A 23,678-nucleotide genomic window follows, 5' to 3' on the forward strand; every position below is an offset into this window, starting at 1 on the left:
ATTCCACAGCAAAATGATTGCACAGAAAAATGATTGAGGATTGAAAATATCTATGCTTGCCATAAATCAGGCTATAATATTTATCCTTAAAGCTAATAGTTTTAACATTATTACAACAAATGCTAGTAAACGATGGATTATTAAGAGGAAGGTGGGATATAAGATGCCTCAGGGTTTTTTCTTAACATCCATGTTTATCTTGTTAACTCCAAATATTTTGAAGGGTGTTTGAGGAATGTGGTATTGCATTTTTCAATTAGACAATTTTGCTGAAAGTTCAGCTATCATTTTTTCCATAATCAGTGATAGCAGATGATTTCATTTTATTATATGATGTTTTCTACATAATACTGGGCTGCATTCCTATGTATTTATTTTACTGAGTTCACTATCAGTTTGTATAGCCATTATGAACCATGTGACTCATTTATTCAGCATAAGGTTTACAGGGCAGCTACTAAATAGCAAAGAAAGCATGCTTTGTTATTCAGAAACTTGAAAAGGCATATTTGATGTTGGATGTGAAAATAAGATTAGCCTAGCTACTTATCTAAGTAAGATGATATTTAGATGCTGAAAAACTAGAAGTCGCAATAATTTAAACGAGTTATTTATTTCTCTTTATATGAATGAAGTCCAGAAGTAGTTTTTTCAAGGCTGGCATGTCACTCCATGGTTTCAGATTATCTTGTTGCTGTACCTTCTTAGCACTTATATATCAGACTAAGTCCAAGCTGGAAAGAGAAACCACACAGGAATCAAAATAGGGAAAGTTTATTATAGTACATTATTAATTATAACAAGATTGGAATTAAAATATGGGACTAGTAAGAAATAAAGATGGCTCTAAAAAATATTGAATATCAGATGTAAAATATGTTTAATATAATATGTGATATGATATATGTTATGATATGATCTGATATGTTATAGCCAATGCTCTGGGGCTGAGATAAGGCATTCAAAGAAGGCTTCTGGTCATCTACCCACTCCCGATGAAGAATGTGATCCAGATTTTGTTGTAGAGATCAAGGACGTAGCTCAGAATGGAAAAGAAGTTGTTAGGAGGCAACGCTGGCAGAATAGATTGGAAATATGTTTTCTGTAACTTGCCGGAAATCTGCACTATAGGATGCTAGAAGAATGTTGTTCATGGGGAGATGTCTCGTTAAAGGATCTCAGCTACAAAACTGAGGGAGGTTCCCAGTGAATTGCATGGCCACTGGGTGGTGCTAGTGTGTATTCGATTTGGAGAAGCTGTAAAACTGCAAGGAGTCTGAGCCTCGAGTTGGTCTCATTGCAGGAGGTTGGTGCTAAGCAAGACCTGCTCTGCAGGAGCCTGCCTGGAGTCTTCAAAAGAATTCTGGAACAAATCAAACACTTTATTTCTGTAGTATCTCTCTAGCACTGTACTAACTAAGCTTAAGAAAAAAGGAAAACTATTTAAAAGGAACCAATCCATTTTTACATAGGATGCAAAAAGGGTGAATTTGGAGCTTAAGAGGCCATTAAACTGGAAACCAACATACAATTTAATCCAAAGTTGCAAGTCAAGGAGGTATCACAATTCTAGATTTCAAGATATACTACAAAGCTGTAGTAATCAAAACAATATGGTACTGGCACAAAAATAGAAATAGAGATCAATAGAACAGAAAAAAGAGCCCCAAAATAAACCCATAATTATATGGTCAATTAATCTATGTCAAAGGAAGCAAGAATATACAATGGTGAGAATACAGTCTTTTTGATAAATGGTCCTGGGAAAGCTGGATAACTATACACAAAAGAATTTAAGTGGACCATTTTCTGACACCATGCTCAAAAATAAACTACAAATGGATTAAAGACCTAAATGTAAGAACTGAAATCACAAAAATCATGGAAGAGCACACAGGCAGTAATTTCTCTGACTTTGCCATAGCAATTATTTTTCTAGCTGTGTTTTTAGGGAACAAGTAAAAGCAAAACAAATAAAAGCAAATATAAACAATTGGGACTGCATCAAAATAAAAAGCTTTTGACACTGCAGGAAACTACCAACAAAACAAAAAGTCCATTTAGTGAATAGGAGAAAATAATTTGCAACTGATATATCTGATAAAGGATTAATGTACAAAATATTTGAAGAACTTGTACAACTCAATACCAGAAAGACAAAATCTGATAAAAAATATATGCAGAGTACCTGAATAGACATTTTTCCCAAAGAAGACATACAGATGATAAACAGACACATGGAAAGATGCTCAACATCATTAATCATCAGGGAAATGCAAATCAAAACCTCACTGTCACCTTACACTTGTCAGAATGGCTGAAAAAAAAAAGGATAATAAATAACAAGTGCTGGCAAGGATGTGGAGAAAAAGAAGCCCATGTGCACTGTTGGTGAGAATGTAAATTGGTACAGCCAATGTGGAAAACAGTATGGAGTTTACTCAAAAAATTAAAAATAGAAATATCATATGATCCAGTAATTCCACTACTGGATATATAACAAAGAAAATGAAAACACTAATTCAAAAATATATATGCATGTTTATTGCAGCATTATTTGTAATAGCAAAGATATGGAAGCAACCCAAGTGTCTATTGTTAGACAGATAAGGAAGTTATATAAACACCACAATGAAATATTACACAGCCATAGAAAGGATGAGATTGTGTGATTTGTCTAGCCCCAATATGGATAGACCTAGATGGTATTATGTTAGGCGGCTATGTGAAATAAGTCAGACTGAGAAAGACAGATACCTTACAGTTTCACTCATATGGATTATGTAAAAAAAAATCAAATAAACAAAAAGCGAAATTAGACCTATAAATACAGAAAACAAATGGTTGCCAGAGGGGGTGGGGGATGGGCAAAATGGGTGAAGGATCCTGGGAGATATAGGCCTCAAGTTATGGAATTAATAAATCAGGAGAATAAAAGGCACACAATATAAGGAATTTAATCAAAGATAATTTAATAGCATTGTATGGTGACAGATGGTAGCTATACTTCTAGTGATCATAGCATAATATAAAAATGATTGAATCGCTAGGTTGTACACCTGAAATTAATGTAACATTGTGTGGCAAGTATACTCAAATAAGCTATGAAGCCATGAAGCAGAATAAAAATGCACTTAAAACTAGAGAGCCCAATGGGGAGGTGTTTTCTATTTATATCAGGAGATAAATATATGTGATATATGTGCAGAAATATAGGAAAGGAGTAAGTAAGCCATTCTTTAAGGCACATGGAAGAATATTTGCAAATGCTGTGAGGTGGGGACTGCCTTGCCGTATTCAAAGACCAGTAAGGAAATAAGTGTTGGTGCAGAAGTAAGTTAGTGGCAACGTAGTAGAAAAGGTTTGGAAGCCAGCAGAGACCAGATCATAAAGCCTTGTCAGTCATGGGAAGATGGAATCTTTCTGATACAAAAAATATATAGTAAAAAGAATTATTCTCATTTTTCCAGATCTGCTCATTATTTAAAATCCATCCTCTCTTAAGTGTCTTCCTTTTGTACTCATAAACTCTGGTACATATTTCAGAAAATAGGGCTAGATTTACAAAGGAAGTGGTAACCAAATAGGAAAGAACTATCTCCTGTATCTCCAAGCCGCTGTCTGAAAGTATTTGACTCAACAAGTGGCAGTCTTAGATAATATTTGGTAGTATATCCAAATATACTAAAGTTGGATCTTTAGGCAAAAGGATATTTCACTTCTTATTTTTAATCTGAAGAAACAATATTAGCCCTCTTTCCCCACAGGCCTTGCATGAAGATTTTTTTATGTATCTTTAAAGTTTTGAGATACATATTCTGTTACATTTTAATCAGGTAAGGTAAAGTTAAAGATAGTGAAGTGACATATATTTAATCTTAAACATACAGTTTATGAAATAAAGAAATTTGATTAAGAACCACAAGGATAGATAATCTATGAGATAACATCAAACCTAGGAAGAAACATCCCATAATGAATGGAGATGCTGTAAGTCAGCCCTTCTGAACCTTGTGAAGTTGCCTCCAATATGAAAGAACTAAACCAAACAGAAAGAGGTTCATACTATTTCTGTTTCATTTTTTATTGTAATTTTGTCATATACACCTAAAATATATTTTACCTGAAATAATACTGTTTTTTTCCTTCTGGAGGTATCAAATTAAAGTGTTGGCTTCTAATTCTCAGAATGCAATATTATCAAAATTTAGGTGTCTAAAACCCCACAGGAGTAAATTCATGAGCCTAAAAACATACAGAAGGAGAAACTAACCCTCAGAAAAAACCTGCCACACACCTACTTCTATTATCCCCACAACTGTATTTGAAAAGAGATAAGTGTTCTCACAAACCACCAAAATGTGGGACTAGACTGCACTGCTTTGAATTATACTTTATGATGATAATGCCTTGTGGTCTTGTTTATTATTGTGTTTATAGAGCTCCATGGTATAAGCTTTTTTTTTTAGTGGCTTTCTGCTCTACCGGGCTGCTCCAAGCCACTTTTAGAGATATTACTAGAGGGGATAATCAAGGTAACTTTTGATACTTCAATTCTCTGCTTCAGGGGCATATTTTTCTCTATTTTAGACTACCAACCATCATTTTTTTTAGCACTAAGGCATGCTTATGTGGTGAAAATATTTTTTGCATTTTTTAAAATCTATCTGTAGGTACCATGGTCTTCCTCCTTATTTGGTAGCTGACTCCTTTGGGAATCTTCACAAAAATAATTACAAAGCCTAGGCACATGACATTGAATCTGTTTTCGGGATTTACCTCATTCAGTTTTCCATAATCTCTTTATATCCAAAATATATTTAAGATGTCTTCTCCCCCTCTGTTTCTCATTGTCAAAAGTAGTTCCTGATACACAGTGGCAGTCCAGTAATATATTTTAATTGCCCTATCTTTCACTATATTGTGTTCCAATGGGAGTTTTTATTATTTCCAGATAATTAAGAAACATAAAGCATGGCATCTTTCTCTCCAGTACAACATAACAGTTTTCTCACAATTTCAATAGCTTCTCATAAACACTGACCATATCTTATTACCAGAAGGGAAAGGAAATGGGTCAAAGGGATAGTAAAGAGAATATTACTTGTAGAGGCACAATGAATCACATGCAACTTTGGGGGGGATCCTGCTTGGGGGGCGGGAAGGAGCTGTGGCAACTAATGCTGGTCAGCCTTTGGCCATAAGTGCTAAGAATATCAGGCTTCACTGGATATGCAGTTGACTATATCCTCCACGCAACATTTTAACATTTTCTCTATTTGCTTCCACCATCACGATGTATATCTTTGCATTCTTAGATTTTCCAGTTTCTTTTTGGATGTGCATGGCTTCTCCTTTTTTATCTATCTCATAACATTTGGTTTCCCAAAGATATTTGTCCAAACTTATTTCTTCTTCTCTCTCACTCTTCCCTTGTGTCATATATGCTATGACTCTACTTGAGAATTGCTTTTAAACCTCCATTTCTACGAGCAATTTTCTTCTATCCTTTAGGTCCTTTTTTACAACAGCTTCTAACTATTTATAAATGGATATTATAGAGATTTTAAGGGCCATGTAGTAAAATCCAACTAGTCCTCTCTATAATAGTTTTCTCATATAGGTATCTCATGACTTCAGAAGAGTAAATCACATTCTCTAGTAAGGAGTGTCTTTCTGATTAAAACAGTGATGTTCTCTCCAGCTCTGGTTTCCTCCAATGTACTCTCTTTTCCTGACCATACCTTCAGAGTGTCTAAGATATCATCTAACGTGATAAAATATTGCTTGTTGAATTTTGTGTTACATATCTAGGGAGTAGGCATAAAATCACTAAGTGCAGAAAGATTTCTACATTTTGCACTAAAGTTTCTATCCTTCCACCTTACCTCCCCCACCAAAAACAAAACAAAACAACAACAAAAACAGTTTAAAATGAACAGAAAATTAAGCACATTTTGTTTTTAAAATGGAGTCTTACCTGAAGATAATGAGTGAAGAGATCGTTTAAATCACAAATTTGAGGCACTGACCAGTACTTAATATACAAAAGACTAACTTAACTAATTGAGCAGCACTATAATTTACACTAAAAAATTCCTTTCTCTTAAATCTCTCCATAAGAGTTAGCTATGAACGTATCTTTACCTAATAATAGTGTCTGGAACAATTCTTTTTTTTATGTTTGTTTATTTTTGAGAGAGAAAGCGCTAGTGAGGGAGGGGCAGAGAGAAAGAGAGACAGAGAATCCGAAGCAGGCTCCGCACTATCAGTGCAAAGCCTGACATGGGGCTCGAACTCAAGAACCATGAGATTATGACCTGAACCAAAGTCAGATGCTCAACCAACTGAGCCACGCAGGCACCGCTGAAACAATTCTTAAGTGACTGAAAATTGATCATTCAGTACCAACACATTGCTTATTAGTCATTCAGTAGTTTCCTTTACTAATGCCTCAGCTGTCTCCAGGAATTGAAGAAAATTCCAGACTATTTAACATGAAATGTTCTGAGATACTGTCAGTTTTTTCCACTGAAAATAAGTGGTTAGCATCAAATATATCCACATAATAATCACTCTGTGGGTATGAAAAGCAGAAAATTATTTTAATGTACTATTAAAACATTTATCTTACATAGTAAACAAATATGGAAGGAAAGTTAGATAAGCATAATTAAACAGATGCGTGTGTCATCCATTGTATTTGCTAGATTAACTTGGGTACCAGTTTATCCCAGGATACTTTTATTAGCCAACAGCAACAATTCAAAAATCCAATAGTGTATTATCTATAGAAACTTCCCATGAATCACAGCGTAGTTAGGTTGTTTGCATCTTGTGTACCAGGGTGTCGAGCAGAATCAAATCTGTGGTTTCAATGTAAGAAACACTCCTTTCCTAAGCATGTATTTAAATGAGTTGTATATATAGGAACTGGGACTTTCTTGGCCTACAGAAGGATGAAGTGAACCTTATAAGTGCTCTTGCCTAGCTTCTGTGTTTTTTTGCTTGTGACATCATTCACCTGGGGAGCATCATCCTGCAGCTACTGGGGCCATTTTGCCACATAATTAGAAGTTCTTTGGAGTTTACATCACCTTTAGGCAGCTCTTTGATTATGATTGACTGCTGCAGGAGCATGGAAGCCCTCCTCCCTTGTTTTTAACCAGGACAAACACTGAGGCACAAACACTCTAGAATTTGCCTGTGGAATCAGCATTAACTGAAATCACATCTTTGCCTGGCTTCATCCCCTTTCTTCTTTTGATTCTCATACACTCTTAGAATTTTCTGTTTGTAACACTTATTAATAAATCCATTGCAAACTAATATTTATCTCAGGACTTACTTCTGACATGTATCTATGTATGTATTTATTTTAGGGCAGAGGCAACTGGGGTGCAGTAAAAGGGAGAGAATCAGCATTCACTGAAATCACATCTTTGCCTGGCTTCATCCCCTTTCTTCTTTCGATTCTCATACACTCTTAGAATTTTCTGTTTGTAACACTTATTAATAAATCCATTGAAAACTAATATTTATCTCAGGACTTACTTCTGACATGTATCTAGGTATGTATTCATTTTAGGGCAGAGGCAACTGGGGTGCAGTAAAAGGGAGAGGAGCATAGTATGGCATGGCAACTCTCCCTGGTTACTCTCTTTGGATGATTTGGAATGCCAAAAAAACTTCCACTTCTGGAAGAAAAACACTATCTTATGAGCCACTTTTGGAGATTCTGAATGGTGTCCATGATGATTTAAGACCAAGGTAATCAATTTTGGGAACAAAGTTAGGGAGAGGGGCATTCTCCAAATTCTGTGACAAGCTCAGTCATGTTTGGATACCTCAGGGACAGTTGACTTTAAAGCAAGAGGAGAGAATAACTTCATTGGTATTTACAATGGAGGATTTTAGCAGTAAAGACTATGGTGATGTACCATGAATAGCTGTTCACAAAGAACATCTTTAGACTTGTAACTGAGCAGATGACACAACATCTATGAAAGATCCCAGTCAAAGCTAATGGAGAACCACAGAAACTAAAATTGTTATAACATTGTGAAGGCATCCTTTTTTATTCTACTAGGAATTTGGTCAATCTATGTCTACAGTCTCTTAGAAGGATCTAGTTAATTATAACCCTGTTACATATACCTTCAAAGAAACTTCTATTATATAATATTGTAATATTATATAATATTTCTCATTAAGAAAAAAAGAGATGCCAATTCTTTGTGGAATAAAAAGGATTTTCCTATCATCCTAATTATAGAACTATGTGAAACTAAATTATTTTCTAGATTCTTCCAGTAAATCTGGTAGGAATATTAAGCTTAAATTAGCCTTTCCATTGTAACTCTCTTAGGCCCTTTTTGTAATAATAAAGAATGAAGAATAAATTCTCTGATGACAGCCATGTACAAAGGGCTCTGGCTTTAGATCTAAGAATAGGAAGAAGTCATAAGGTCTCAAGGCACTTGCCTGGAGGTTAATTAATCAGTATTCGTATTCATCTTCACAACTATATTTTTTACTTGCTACCAATTGGCTGAGCAGATGGTAAAGGCTAGAAATCTGGCACATCTTAAAAAATAATCAGATCTCATCAAGTCCAATTAGTTTTGGAAACTGCATTAGAAATTCTTTGCTGAGTTAAGGAGAAACAGATTCCTAATAATGTTTGTTCTGGGAACAAGATTTGTGCTGAAAGCATTTCTTCTCTACTTAATCCCCCCCCACACACACACATACTCCACACACACTTGTTGGTGAAAACAGACAGAAGGAGGTTTCCCACACACACACTCAAAAAAATGAACATTTTAACAAGTTAACTTAGTCTCTGGCTAGGAGAAGACACCAGAAGCTGATTCCTTCCTCTTTGGTGTGTTCCAATGGCCTAAAACAATTTCTTATCCATTTAAAGGGACATATACACATACATATAAAAGAGAAAAGGAGAGAGAGAGAGAGAGAGAGAGAGAGAGAGAGAGAGAGAGAGAGAGAGAGAAATCCTGAAGCAGTGAAGAAGAATAAGAAACATAAGGCATATTCTATAAAGGAGCCAAATAGTCAGTCTCCTGCCAGCAAACCTAAGATGATTAATTGCTAGCTCTACAGAAGGTGGAAAATTTTAAAACAAGAGAAAAGAAAAAATGACCTGAGAAAACATTTAAAACATTAAACAATTTAGCTTTCTTCAAAATTATTTGATAACCAATGAAGAAGAGTATGACAGATTTGAATTCCAAAATACTCCTTTCATACCAGGTCACAGAAACCTCTCTTAAAGATGCCAATAGGGGCACGTGAGTGGCTCAGTCGTGGCATCATAACTTTTGGTTTTGGCTCAGGTCATGATTCCAAGGTTGTAGGATTGAGCCCCACATCAGGCTCCACACTAAGCCTGGAGTCTGCTTAAGATTCTCTCTCTCTCTCTCTCTCTCTCCCTCTACCCCTCTCCCCTGCTTGCTATTTCTCTCTATGATAACTTAAAATTAAAAAAAAAGATGTCTATGAACTGATTGATGTATGAAGGTGCAAAAATACCAAAAAACATTAAGATAATACCAAAAATGTAAATGTATAAAAAAGAATATGGATAGGCACCTGGGTGGTTCAGTTGGTTAAATGTCCAACTTCGGCTCAGGTCATGATCTCTCATTCCATGGATTTGAGCCCTGTATTGGGCTGTGTTCTGACAGCTCGGAGCCTGGAGCCTGCTTCGGATTCTGTGTCTCCCTCTCTTTCTGCCCATGCTCTGTCTCTCTGTCTCAAAAATAAGTAATCATTGAAAATAATTTAAAAATAACTTAAAAAAGAATATAGAGTCCTGTGATATAGCTGGGCCTCAAGTTAACTAACATTTATTGCTGTTGTTTATTTTAGAAAGTAGTCATTTATATATTCACATAAACACACACATGCAATATATTAGTTTTCTTGGAGCTGTAAGGGAAAAAAACAGTGATTAAATACAGACTCATATTTCAACTTCTATAAGGTTTACTTTCTTTTAAGATAACAGATATCAAACACTAAACTCAACATATTGTATATTCTAGGGTGATGATGGTCTAGGAGAAAAATAAAGCAGTTATTATGAATATGTAATGTTTGGAAGGGTAGTTGTAGCTATATATAGGTTGGTCAAAGGAGCCCTAATAGAAAGAGGTAAGCTTTGGGGCAAGATTGAAAGGAGATATGGGTGAGAATCATCGGAGGAAGAAGAAAGAGAATTTGAGAGAACTAAGTTAGCTTGTGCCTGCCATTGCTTGAGTTTAACAGAGATACTACTGTAATGTGAGCAAGGGGAGAGTAGGAGGAGATGAAGGCAAAGAGATAAAGGACACCAGATGATACAGTGTTATGTAGGTGATAGTGAAATGAGAGGACCTTGGAGAATGTTGGGCAAAGAAACAACATGCTTGAGTTATATTTTATGAAACTATTTCAGGCCTCTTACTATGAGAATAGGTTGATAGGGGCAAAAGCTAAAGCATGAAGGCTGCTGGAAAAGTCTAGGCTGTAGATATAAGTTGTGGCATCATAAGAAACATGTAAATTGACAACACCTGACAATATCTGATTATTAGGTGGTCATCCAGGTGATATATTAAGTCATCATTAACAACAAGACACACATTCTGATAACTCTTAGAATCTTGAAAATAAGCAAAAATCTCTAACAGCCTGTGTTGGAAGTATGAAGAATGTGGATCTGTTGGATGAATTGCAATTATAAATGTTTTGTCACCTTGAAAACAAAGTCTTGTAAATGTCCAATAAATCATCCTGTCTTAGGTATAACCATCACCTGGGAGCTTGTGAGGAATATGGAATTTAGTGCACCGTTCAAGACCTACTGATTCGTATGCATATTAAAGTTTGAGCAGCACTGCTCTCTTTTATACAATTAAATTTATAGATGAAAAAATAAAGACTGCAGATGGCAAGAGAACACAGACTCCCTGAATCCTTACATTCATTTGTGTCTTTAGTTGTTTCAAAGATGCTTTCTTCTTCTCTCCCTAATAACATAATAACCAGTCTGATGTAAGTTTCTCGTTAGTGTAAAACAAATGGAGATAGGGATTTTGCTTTGTTCATCACTGTGCCCACAGCACCTAGAATGGTGCTTTGACTTGAGCAGGTGCTTACAAACTTTGAATGAATTAATTATACACTGATTGTTATGCATAATCCTCAAGCTTACTGAAAACTCAAACCAACCACACACAAGAATGGACAGGAAAATATAAGACCGAAGTGTAATTAATTGAAACAGATATTGGCAAACAATATCTATCCTGCTCGCTCCAGAAACAGACGCACAACTTTCTCATATCCTTTTTATATGACATCTGCTAACAATCAGCCAAAGGGACTTAGATGGAAAACTAAAAAAATAAGATGTGAGAAGATAGATTCATCTCTTGATTACAGTAACTGAAATGCAACTAAATAAATGTAGAGAGAACATGAGATAAGAAATTTAAGTTATTAGTCCAATTTGATTCATGGCCTTTATGAAGGTGCTAGACCTGTACTTGTCTCACACAAAGCTGATTCACACCCATCACAACCTGTAAAGCATTCCATGCTCTGCTCAAATATTCTCTTTATGTAAACTTCCTTGATCTCTCTAACAACAATTATTTTTTCTCGGTCTTCTATGTCTACATGTTACTTTCTCTATATTTGTAATTTAGCACTCCTTCTTGTACATTATTCTATTTACTTTGGGCTTCTTTTTGCCTACCATTCCTGCCAACAAACACTTAAAAAACTGACTAGTTGCCAAAATACAAGACAATTCTACTCCTATAACTTCCAGGAGAAGGGAATTCTCTAAGTTGTTAAAGAAAAGAAGGAGAGGGTAAAATATGCTTACAGTTTCTATCCTTCCTCTTCAATTTTAGAAGTCCTTATGGAAACACTGTTTTAACAAATTTACTTTGGGAGCAGCCTCTCAAATCAAGGGTTATTACAGACCCTTGATGTTCACCCAGAGTCTGGTGCAGTTTCTAATTTCATCTCACCTTGATTTCCCAGGATGCTACTGTTTGACAGAGTTTGCATTTACCTCCTCCTCCTCTATCAGTTTCCTTAGTTTCCCAAGCATACTTAGCATTGGGATGAACTAAAAGTCATTTTCTTGTTATTAAATGCATTTGAAATAATGTTCACCAAGCATAAAAACTCGTCTAATCTTCTGTCAACAAAAGCCCAATAATGAAATCTGTAAGAGGAAATTCTTAAGCTTAAACTCCACAGGTCAAGTGAGTGGGCTTTAAAATTATTTTTAAAATCACTGAAGTGGGAGAGGAAAACTTACCTACTGTTAAGACATAGAAAGTGGGGCCCCTGGGTGGCTCACTTGGTTAAGCATCTGACTTCAGTTCAGGTCATGATCTCACAGTTTGTGAGTTTGAGCCCCGCATCAGGGTTGGTGCTGTCAGGTCAGGGAGCCTGCTTCAGATTCTGCGTCTCCCTCTCTCTCTGCCCCTCCCCTGCTTGCACTCTGTCTCTGTCTTTCTCAAAAATAAATAAACGTTAATTAAAAAAAAGGATATAGAAGGTTATTTGTGAAATTGCATGAGATTTCTGACTAATAGAAACAAGCCATCATTAATGGCAATAGATAAGCATAGAGCACTTATCTTAATGCTTGGTGCTGAGGGGTAGAACAGAGAGCTGAATAAGAGCAGGCATTCAATTAACCGTTTGTTCTCTACATAGTGGTGAGAAGTGGGGGAAAAAAACTGTTATCACAAAGGTGACTGTAAACATTTATTTTTGTATCTGTAACTTATCCCTCCATTTGTAAAGGTCACTCAAGCCACTTCTATGACCATGATCTTTCTCCTTCACTGAGGAAAAGCCAAAAGGAATTGGCTACATTCTCACTTCATAAAGTTGCCCCTTCTTGATCAGTGTTATTAAGGGTATTTATGAATTAGACCTAACTGAGACCATTGAATCATACCCTTTGGATACAATAAAAACAAGTTAATCTGGTTCTGAAATCACCCCTTGCTATTAGTGTGTATACTGAGATTTAGTTTAGGATTTGAATTTTTTCTTTTTTAACTAAAAAGACTACCATTGTTTTTCAAAGAGCCACCCTTTATGTTGCTACTCACAAGAACATACAGAGGTAGTGTGGATGGATACCATTCTACTGGGTTATCCCCAAATTAGAGAAGAGCAGAGGGACAGCTGTTTATGTGACATGCCTAAGATCATGCTGGCAGACCTAGGAAGAAAGCTCAGGCATTCTGACTTTGTATTTAATGCACTTTCCAAAAAAACAGCTCCAGTTACTTTTATCAATGTGCCAGAGTTGAATATCGAATTATGCATTAAAGGTCTCAGGTAGATGGGTAAGTGCTTTTTCTCATATTCTGAAATTAACCCATCTCTCTGAATTTTATGGAAAAAATATTAGTATGAAAGACCAAAAATGTGTATAATGCATGTGTTTTATTTTCTCTGTGGTTAACTTTGTCCCAATATCCTCAGTGAAGATATTTTTTTCCCACTACTTAGGCATTTTCACAAATAAATTAGTTGACTTATGGACTGCAAGAAAATAGTTTGATGTAGAATAACCAGAACTTATGTCAGACCAAAAAAAAAAAAGGAATAGAATGCTTATTGTTTAATTATGATGATAAGTTTTAAGATAATCATTTTCTAAAATAAAGGGCAAGGGATCTGGAAATTATTCAACTTAGGGCTGCTTCTTATCAACTGTGTCTTTGGCTAAGTTATTAAACCTACTTTGTATGTTAGTGTACTGCTCTACAAGATGAGGACAAAAGTAATACCTACCTCATAAGCTTGTAGTGGATTGAATGTGCTAATATATGTAAAGCACTTAGAACCATGTCAGGTACATAAATATGCACTCAATAACAGATACTTTTATTATGGTATTACTTAAAAAGCCTAAGGGAATTAAATGTAACTATTTTATTTAACTAAGGCTGAGCTGTTCTTTCTCCATATACTTTTTTACTAGTTGTCATATATCTCTTCATCAATATGGCTTTTTTTTTACTCTAGGAAATTATTAAAATTAAAAAAATGCCTACAAAAATTATATAGTCCTTTATTTTTATGAAATTTTCTGTGCATAAAAATTTTCCAGGCAGAAAACTACTATTTAATATTAAATGTAAAAGCTTCGAAAGTATAATAAACCCCAAGCTAGAGAGAGTAGGGTGAGTTGCAATAGTATTATTATTCAGTGTGGGACCAAATGTGTTTAAAGAGCAGTTGCAGAGCTGTGAAAGTAGATGATGAATTAATCAGATGTTCAAAGGTTTATGATAAAAATTGTTAATACTTTGTGACCTATAATTCAAAGAAATAGAAAGGAAGTAATATGTTTACTAATGGTTCATAATATCCGATCCTTGATTTATCTTCAGTAGTCCTTTACATTCTCATTTTTTCCCCCTTTCCTTTATATGTAGACATCTTAGCCTCCCTTCCTTTGAGTCTTTCCGTTCTATTCTTCATTTGGCATTTCATTCTCTTATATTTTATCTTATCACCCTTCCTTCTGTATTATTTTTTTATCCATTAATAGACTGAAACATAACCCCAAAAATGAACATTATTATTTTTAAAAAACTTTGTTTCTTGTTCATAATTTTCTAATTTAGATACTATTGTGTACATGTACCAATACAAATGATTCCTTATATTTCTACATAATTTTCCTTTATTTCAAAAAGGCCTATGAGCCTATGTCATATGTATCTCCTCAAAAAGGTAAAATCTAAATTCCCATTTAGGATAAAACTAATCTTTATTTTACTGGTTTTCTCAGCTTTCCTAATTACCATTCTTACTCTCACTTCTAGATTAAAGAACCGCTGTGATGTTCATTTGGCATTTGCTCTTCCCCGGAGAGCCTAGGAGGTAACACTTATAAAGTAAATGATAATTTCCTGTATCTCTACTGGTTTTTGATCCTATTCCTTGGGGGTCAGTAAAACACATGGTTAAATTGATTTTCTGAGGCCCCTAAACCTAAAGTCTTTGTTTTTCAAAGAATCCTTTGATGCTGTTGTGGCTTATGAATGCTAAATGGCATTCTTGATCTATGCCAGTATTCATGCCTGGTCAGATTATCATTAACTTTCACCTTTATTGCAAACTTTCACAGAAAGCCACATGGAGGTGATACATCAATTTGAAAATAGTTAATTAGCAGCCTGCTTCTCTTTGCAGTTCTCTCCAGCAAGGTCATACACAGTTAACAGATATATTCCCATGGCACTAAGTCACCATAAAATTTAGTATGACAATTCTATTTCACTGTGGGCATTCATTTTTCCCTTAATCTGCTCAAAATGAAAAATGTGTGTGAGACATCAGATATTCAGTACATTAAGTGAATAGTAAGGTACATGATTTAGATATTGTGGGGAATATACTAAGAAACACTTTTAGCCCTCCTGCAACTAAAACACAATATGGAGAAACATTAATATTCTTATCAAAATAGTAAAACGGAGGCACCTGGGTGGCTCAGTTGGTTAAGCGTCTGACTCTTGGTTTCGACTCAGGTCATGATCTCATGGTTTGAGTTCAAGCCCTACTTCTGGCTCTGCTCAGACAGTGCAGAGCCACATTGGGATTCTCTGTCTCTCCCTCTCTCTTTGTTCCTTCCCCGTTTGTACTCTCTCTCAAAATAAATAAATAAACTTTTAAAAAATGCTAAAACATTATATGTAAACATAACATGTGAACACATATACAGTATTCTTCCAAAACCAGGTATGGCATGCTATTAAACCTATAATTTATGGTTTTATTTATTTCATTTATTTTTAATTTTAAAAACATTTTTATTTATTTTTGAGAGATAGAGAAAGACAGAGCACGAGCAGGGCAAGGGCAGAGAGAGAGGGAGACACAGAACCCAAAGCAGGCTCCAGGCTCTAAGCTGTCAGCACAGAGCCTGACGTGGGGCTTGAACTCACAAACTTTGAGATCATGACCTGAGCAGAAGTTGGACTCTTAACCCACTGAGCCACCCAGGTGCCCGTAAATTATGGTATGTTAAACATAAATGTGTATACTTGGCCAAGAGCATGATCTACTTGGAAAACTCTAGGGAAAACTCTCTTATGCCTTTAGCAGGTTAGAGTGTATAAAATCCACATAATTCACATAGACAATAACCAGTAATGTTCAATGTAACCACATATACAACTATTACTGAAAATGATGACAAAATTCATGATGAGGCATATAATGAATTCATTACATTGTTACATAGAATATATTTTACTCTGGTGTTCTTTAATTAAAAACACCATACATGTTTGTCAGATTTTGGTTAGTCTTTCATTTTGGCATTTTTGTGTTTTGTTTTGGTGCAAACGGTAGGAGCATGAAATAAATTCATAAACACACCTGTAGAGGAAATTACAAGAACATGACAGTATGATGGGCAAAAATCTGATGGGCACAAATCAGCAATGATATGGGGATTATTGCTAAAATCACTTTTTGTGCTAAGACATTAACTATTTTAACAGTAAGTTGCCAATGCCAGGTGTAACAAGTTGGATACAAAAGGAAAATTAAATCTTGTCCTTATCTTCAATATTCTTAGTGTTTTGTTCAAGTAAATATATACAAGTGGTATTATTTGATGCTCAATAACTTCTAAATTATATAGTAGCTATTAGAGACAAAATTGGATTACAGAAAAGTAGAGACCTGGCTGGGCCTAGGTAGATGGAAAGATTAATGTGATTGGTGAAACTCTCTAAACACTTGTAAGGTATAGTTAAGTTTTTCTTAGGCAGAGAAATGGAATGATTTTATATAAGGGAAAAAGAATTATAAGAGCAATAAGGAAGTGAGAATAAATGTAGTATGTCCTGGATGTATTATAAGAAATTCCAGTTTCATCCAAGGGAAGCTTTGATGTATAGAAGAAAAAGCATGGAATTTGGAATAAAACAAACACTGTTTGAAATTTTTGTTCTGCTGCTTACCAGCTGTGTAATATGGGCAAGTTTATTGACATCTTTTGGTCTTAATTTTCTCATTGGCAAATTAGAGGAAGTAGTAAGTAATTTAAAAGTTTTTTGTTTTTGTTTTTTTTTTTTGAGAGTTGCACGGAGGGCACAAGTGAAAAAGGCCAGTACCATGCTTAAAATATAATAGGAATTGTGTGAACATTCCCTAAAGATCCATGCTGCAAAGTGTGGACAAAAAAAGGTCAAAAAGGGAGGTCAGATTGTGTTTACTGATTGGAAAAACATAATAAAAGTGTCAGTTGTCCTCAAATTAAAATTCAAGTTTAATGTAATTCCCAGTGAAATTTCCCAGTGAGGTTGTTTTTTGCAGATATAGATTATTCTAAAATGTATATGGAAAGTCAAAGAACTAGCTCAAAAAACTACTCAACCAATTTGGAAAAGAAGAATGCAGTAGGAGGAATCATTCTAATCTATTGCAAGACGTGATTATCTTCGTAATCAAGGCTGTGGTATTGATGAAGGGATAAACCCATAAATCAATGAAATAGTATAGAGATTATAGAAATTGAACCACAAAAATATGCCCAAGCAATTTCTCATTTTTGACAAAGGTGGAAAAGTGATTTGATGGAAGAAAATAGCATTTTTAACAAATGGTACTAGAGCAATTGGCCATTCATAGACAAAAAGTGAACCTTAAGTGTTGTGCCTTATACAAAAGTGCCTCAAATGGATACCAGATTCAGTGTAAAATGTAAAAGTATGAAATTTTTAGAAGGATTATTGGAAAATTCTTCAGGATTACACTAGGAAAAAAGTTAGATTTTATACCCAAAGCACAATTTATGAAAGGAAACATGCATAAATTGTACTTTATCAAAATTTAAAATTTTTACTCTCCAAAAACCCTGTGAAGAGGATAAAAAGACATGCTATAAGCTGGGAAAATGTAGTTGCAGACCATATATCCAAAGATTATATCCAAAGGACTTGTGTGTAGTATAGAAAGACCTCTCAAACTCAGCAATAAACAAATCAAACAATTCAGGAAGAAAATAGGCAAAAGATGTGCACAGATATTTCACAGAAATAGATATACAGGTAAATATAGGGGAAATACACATTAAAATATATTAAACATCATTAGCCATTAAGAAAATTTAAAATCACAAGGAGATTACTGCACACAGTATCAGAAAGGCTAAAATAAAAAACAATGGTGACAACATCAACTTCTGGCAAAGATGGAAAGAAATAAATCACTCATAAATTGCTGATGGGAATATAAAAGAGTATAACCACTCTGAAAAAGTTTTTCAGTTTCCTAGAAAACTGAACATGGGACTAACATACAATTCAACAATTGCACTAATGGCCATTTATCTTAGAGAAATTGAAAGTTACATTATTCATAATATGCCCAAATGAACAAACAACAAAGTATTTTCTAGATGTGCTATTATTCACATGGCCATATACTTTTAAAATGTTCATAGAAGAGAAGCTTCAAAATAGCGACAGAAATAAGATAAATGATGAGATTACATACTAGCAATGTAAGGATAAGCTCATAGTTTGACAATAAAAAAATAAGTGAATGAATGAGAAATGCTAAAAATAAAAAAAATAAAGTTTATATTTATAGTGATGGATAATTTGGGAAACAATTTATTGATTTTTATTCTAAGAGTCAACAAATAACACATTGTGCCACGTATCTACTTACCAGAAAAAGCTTTTCAATTCTTGATGAGGAATATATATTGGACAACAGGTGAAATCAGACGTTTACACAGCTAAGCTAAAACACTCAAGTCAAACTTCATATAAAATGGAATTGGCAGAATATACGACATCCTTTCCCTTTCTATGAAAGGTGCTGCTGACTATATTAGATGAAAATGCTAAAGGAAATAGATAGGAGCCAAGCATTATAGGCATAAGGGTCCAGAACATAAATGCTAGAAACAATATTAGAACCGAGGTTTGATTTGTTTTGTTTTGTTTTGTTTTGTTTTGATAGAATGTAAGTGAAAAATTATTACCAGGTTATTCTTCAATAGAAGGCAACAAAATCAAATGTATGAAAGGCTTTTCAGTCTTAGAATAAATGTCATTTTAAAGGTTGTGACATTTAATTTTCCTAAGAAAAGAGATAAGATTTTTTTTAAATTTTAGTAAATGGAACATTTTTAAAAATAGGTAACAGTGGGTAAATAAAAATGTTTTGCTCTCTGCCTGCAGCTACTATTCCATACTCAAAAGAGTTTAAAATATCTGAGGAACAATGAGAAACATTCTTGGAGCATATGAAAAAAAATACATATAGACACACATACACTCACTATAAACACACAAATAAAATGCTCTGTCATATATTTACTTACCAGAAATACTTTCAACAGTTGAAGAGGACTAGATGTGTTAAGGTCTTTCATTAGTTTAGAGTTTACTAAGTTGTTGGTATGATTATCATAAAAGAAGGAGAAACAGATATTATTATATTGAGTAAATAACATCATTACAGTAAGAAATAGAAGTATAAATGCAATGAAATTGGCAAAATATAGTACATTTCAGTAGAAAACTCTATTAATAAAATAGTTTGTGGAATCATTTCTTAAAAAGGAATTTCAGAGATAATTATATTAATATTATATTAGTAACATATTAATATTAATTTTAAGCATTTAATAACATTCCTAAATGTTATTAAATATCACAAACACAAATAAGAGATCAAAGATTGATATAGTGCAATACTCTCTCAAATGTGTTATACTTGTTAAAACTAACAATAGATTACAATTTAGCTTTAGAATTCACTCAAATGCAGGATATATTAATTAAGGTGATAGAATATTATATACCCAGTCTTGAATCCATTACTATCATTTTTGGAAAAATAATAAAGGAAAAATGAATCGATCAAATGCAAATGAGAATTCACATTATGAAGGGCTTTTTTTTTTTTAATTTTTTTTTCAACGTTTATTTATTTTTGGGACAGAGAGAGACAGAGCATGAACGGGGGAGGGGCAGAGAGAGAGGGAGACACAGAATCGGAAACAGGCTCCAGGCTCCGAGCCATCAGCCCAGAGCCTGACGCCAGGCTCGAACTCACGGACCGCGAGATCGTGACCTGGCTGAAGTCGGACGCTTAACCGACTGCGCCACCCAGGCGCTCCATGAAGGGCTTTTTAAGGGCAATAAATCCATATTTACAATGTTATGATAACTACAGAGTGCTAATATTTAATAAAGTCCCATATTCCAAAATAAATCTTAATAGAAATATTAAATAGGAAGAGTTTTGCATAGCTTAGGAGAAATTCTGTTCAATACTAAATATGTTGGGTATCTGCCAGAGTCAGCCTTCATGTTTCTTCTTAAATTATATTGCGGAAAGTAAGACCAGATGTATGAAATAAATTGTTTCATTTTTTGTTCATTCCTCAATTTTATGTGAAAAATTAGCAAATACTTGCTGAGCAGGCGTGTGCAACTTTTCGCTAAATGCTACAAATTAAAAATGACTTAAATTTATTTCCAGCCCTCAATTACTTTATATAATAAAAGGCATGAAGATAAACACCACAAGTGAAATAAAAATTCTAAGAAAAAGCAAGCATCTCTCTGATGAGGCCAGAAGCCACATTTTTTAATTTCTGTTTTTTTGACATATGGTATGAATTATCTATACAATATATGTTTGTTGAATGAACTAATACAAATGTCATCTGTAGATAGACCTTTAATTTCTCAGTTACTGAGGGGAAGTAGCTGTGCACAGTATTTGGAATTTTTCTATAAAGAAGTGTTGTCAATTCTCTTCAACTTGTATATTTATTAACTTGCTTATATAATTACGAACTGGTGTATTTATTTAATGCATTGGGTTATAATTGATTAATAATGATTTATTTTGCTGTACAGATTTTCCAGCTTTAACCAGTGGGAATTCTTCCAGCTTGATTTCTGTGTTCTTTTAACAGGCTCCCCTTTTTCAGTTTTTAGAGCACTCCTTTCTTTGCTTCAGGCTCATCTCTGCGTTTTCCTTTTCCCAGCCATGGAATAAGTCATTTCTTCAATGAGCCCTTGATTCCTTTAATAAGTCAATAATAAGATCCCCACAAAGAAAATTCCCACAGGCAAAATTTTGATCAGATACTTCTCAAAAAATACTCACCAGTTATCAAAGAAATGTAAATTGAAACCACAATTTAATACCACTACATATATATAAGAATAGCTAACATAAAAAGACACAATTTAATACCACTACATATATATAAGAATAGCTAATATAAAAAGACAGACTACGGTTTGTTTAGGATGGGGAACAAGTCCAAATCCAGATACATTGCTTGAAGTCAAACACAAAAGACTACTTATTGCATGATTCTACTTTTATGAGTGAAAAATTGAATACTTTGGAAAACAGTATTGTAGTGTGTTATGAGATATAATATACACTTACCATACTGCTCATAAATTCCATACTTACCCATGAGAAATGAAAATAAATGACTACACAAAAACATTTTTCCCCAGCTTTACTGAGATACAGATGACATAAAATACTATGTTAGTTTAAGGTGCAAAAAATGTTAATTGGAAACATTTTCTTTTGGGAAATGATTATCACCATGATATTAACTGCCACCTCCTTCTCATCACATAAGAGCATGCATATATGCATGTGTGTGTGTGTGTGTGTGTGTGTGTGTGTGTGTATTTATCTTGTTGCCCATTTGTAGTATGCATATATGCATATATGTGTGTGTGTGTGTGTGTGTGTGTGTGTGTGTGTGTATTTATCTTGTTTCCCATTTGTAGTAATTACTTAACATAGGGCATGGCCATAGTAGGTACTCAGTCAACATTTGTTCAATAGAAAGCTTTAATTAAGTTAATAAAAAGTATATTTACTCCTAGACAATCATGTATATTATATATAATATATAAGTTATATGAAAAAATATACAAAAATTAAATATATAAATACATTTATATATAATTATATATTCATATATACTGTATATATACAATTACATAATATATATTACATAGTAACCAGTAAAAATGTTAGAAACATTCTTAAAAATATAGCAGTTGTGTATATTATGACATGACATGAATTTCTTTTTCTAAAAGAAAATTTAATTGTCTGTTCCAACTTTTATGGATGGACCCAATGCCTTTATATTTTATTGGAAGGATCCCTGTAAAATCTCCAATATTCTCTGTGAATTCATTTGGGGAAAATGTAAGTCAAAAGGAAGGGAAGGATGGTAAGAAGGGGAAAAGAAGAGGAAGGAGGAGGAAATGAAGAAAGAAAGCAGAAGGAAAGACATAAAGAAAGGATGCTAGTTAATTAGAGTGTGTCAAAAAGTGAACATTGCTAAAATTAGAAAAATAAAAACTGATCATCCTAAATAGAACTTCTGTAATGTTAAGTGAATTTGTTCAACATTTTCCCAAAATAACCAAAAGAAAATTAGTAACTAATACAAAATTTTAAAAAGAATGATTCCATTTTAGGAAAGGGCAAAGAGAAAAAACTGCTAATGCTGCCAAAGTGTTGAGACTCCTTGGCAATGAACCAAATTATTTTCTTTTAGGATGTGTGACAGGAAAAGTTACTTATATGCATATAATTCTCCAAAATTCATACAAAATGCCTGAAAATAGCACCTACCTTAGAAAAATGCACTTTTTTTTTCCAGACCAATGGATATGTGATTACAGCCACCATTATACAAGCTGTAATCACATTTCCTTTGCAGCTGATGTGAATTATCCTTAAAGGTTGTTGGCAACACATTCATTTGGAATAGGACTATATTCAGATTTTGAAACATATTTTCTCTTGGGCATTCTGTTTAGTTCTCCATCATTTGTCTTCCATTCTCTCTTGCATATAGATCAGAAGAGACTCCCAAATCTTATTTTTTGCATATATATAAGAATCCTTGTCTGCAAGTGTCTGGAGACTACCCTGAAACAATTTATTTTTAGAATAACATTTGTTTGCCTTAGAAGTAAAATATATATATATATATATATATATATATATATATATATATATTTGTTTGAATTTTTTTTCAGATAATAATTAGAAATAGTGTTACAGGTCTCAGCAAATATTAGCCAGAATAAATTCTATGAAAGATTATTCATCTTCTTAGATTTACAGGGGTATACATTTAGTACTGTCTTGAAGCACTATTACATTTTCCTCACTAATAATTTGAGAATTCATTGAAAATGCTGTTAAATAGTAGTAACCAATGTTCACTTGATAATATTTCATTTTTCAGTATTACCAAAGAATGCTGGATTCCACTGAAATTAATTTTTTAAGCAATTAAGGTTTAGCTTTTTAATTATCAAAATTTCTTTGAGAATAAACATGTCTCTTATAAACAAATTAAATTTGTTTAATTTTTTAATGCTCTTAAATACTGAATTATATCTAATTTACTGAGAATGTGTTTCTATTCCAGTATTCCAACTAGTTTTAGCCAGTTTTGTTATTTATCTAGTAATGAAGATTTAAAGTCAAAATGACCCTAATGTTTATATAATTATGCTTTATAGACTGCCAGTATTAAAAGTAACTAATATACCCATTAACAATGTTGACACTTCTGTCTA

General features: G+C 33.7%; 1 long non-coding RNA gene across 2 annotated transcripts in view; it reads left to right on the forward strand.

Annotated features, from left to right (window-relative positions):
* Positions 1–23,678, forward strand: part of LOC111559710 — a 350,013-nt gene that overhangs the window by 131,996 nt on the left and 194,339 nt on the right. For both annotated transcript variants that reach the window (XR_006595557.1, XR_002740831.2), the window contains exon 2: positions 14,880–14,937. This is a non-coding gene — a long non-coding RNA (uncharacterized LOC111559710). The remainder of the gene's footprint in view (positions 1–14,879; positions 14,938–23,678) is intronic.

This window comes from Felis catus, chromosome A3 (genome assembly GCF_018350175.1).
Source record: "Felis catus isolate Fca126 chromosome A3, F.catus_Fca126_mat1.0, whole genome shotgun sequence".
In the NCBI taxonomy this organism is placed as follows: Eukaryota; Metazoa; Chordata; class Mammalia; order Carnivora; family Felidae; genus Felis; species Felis catus.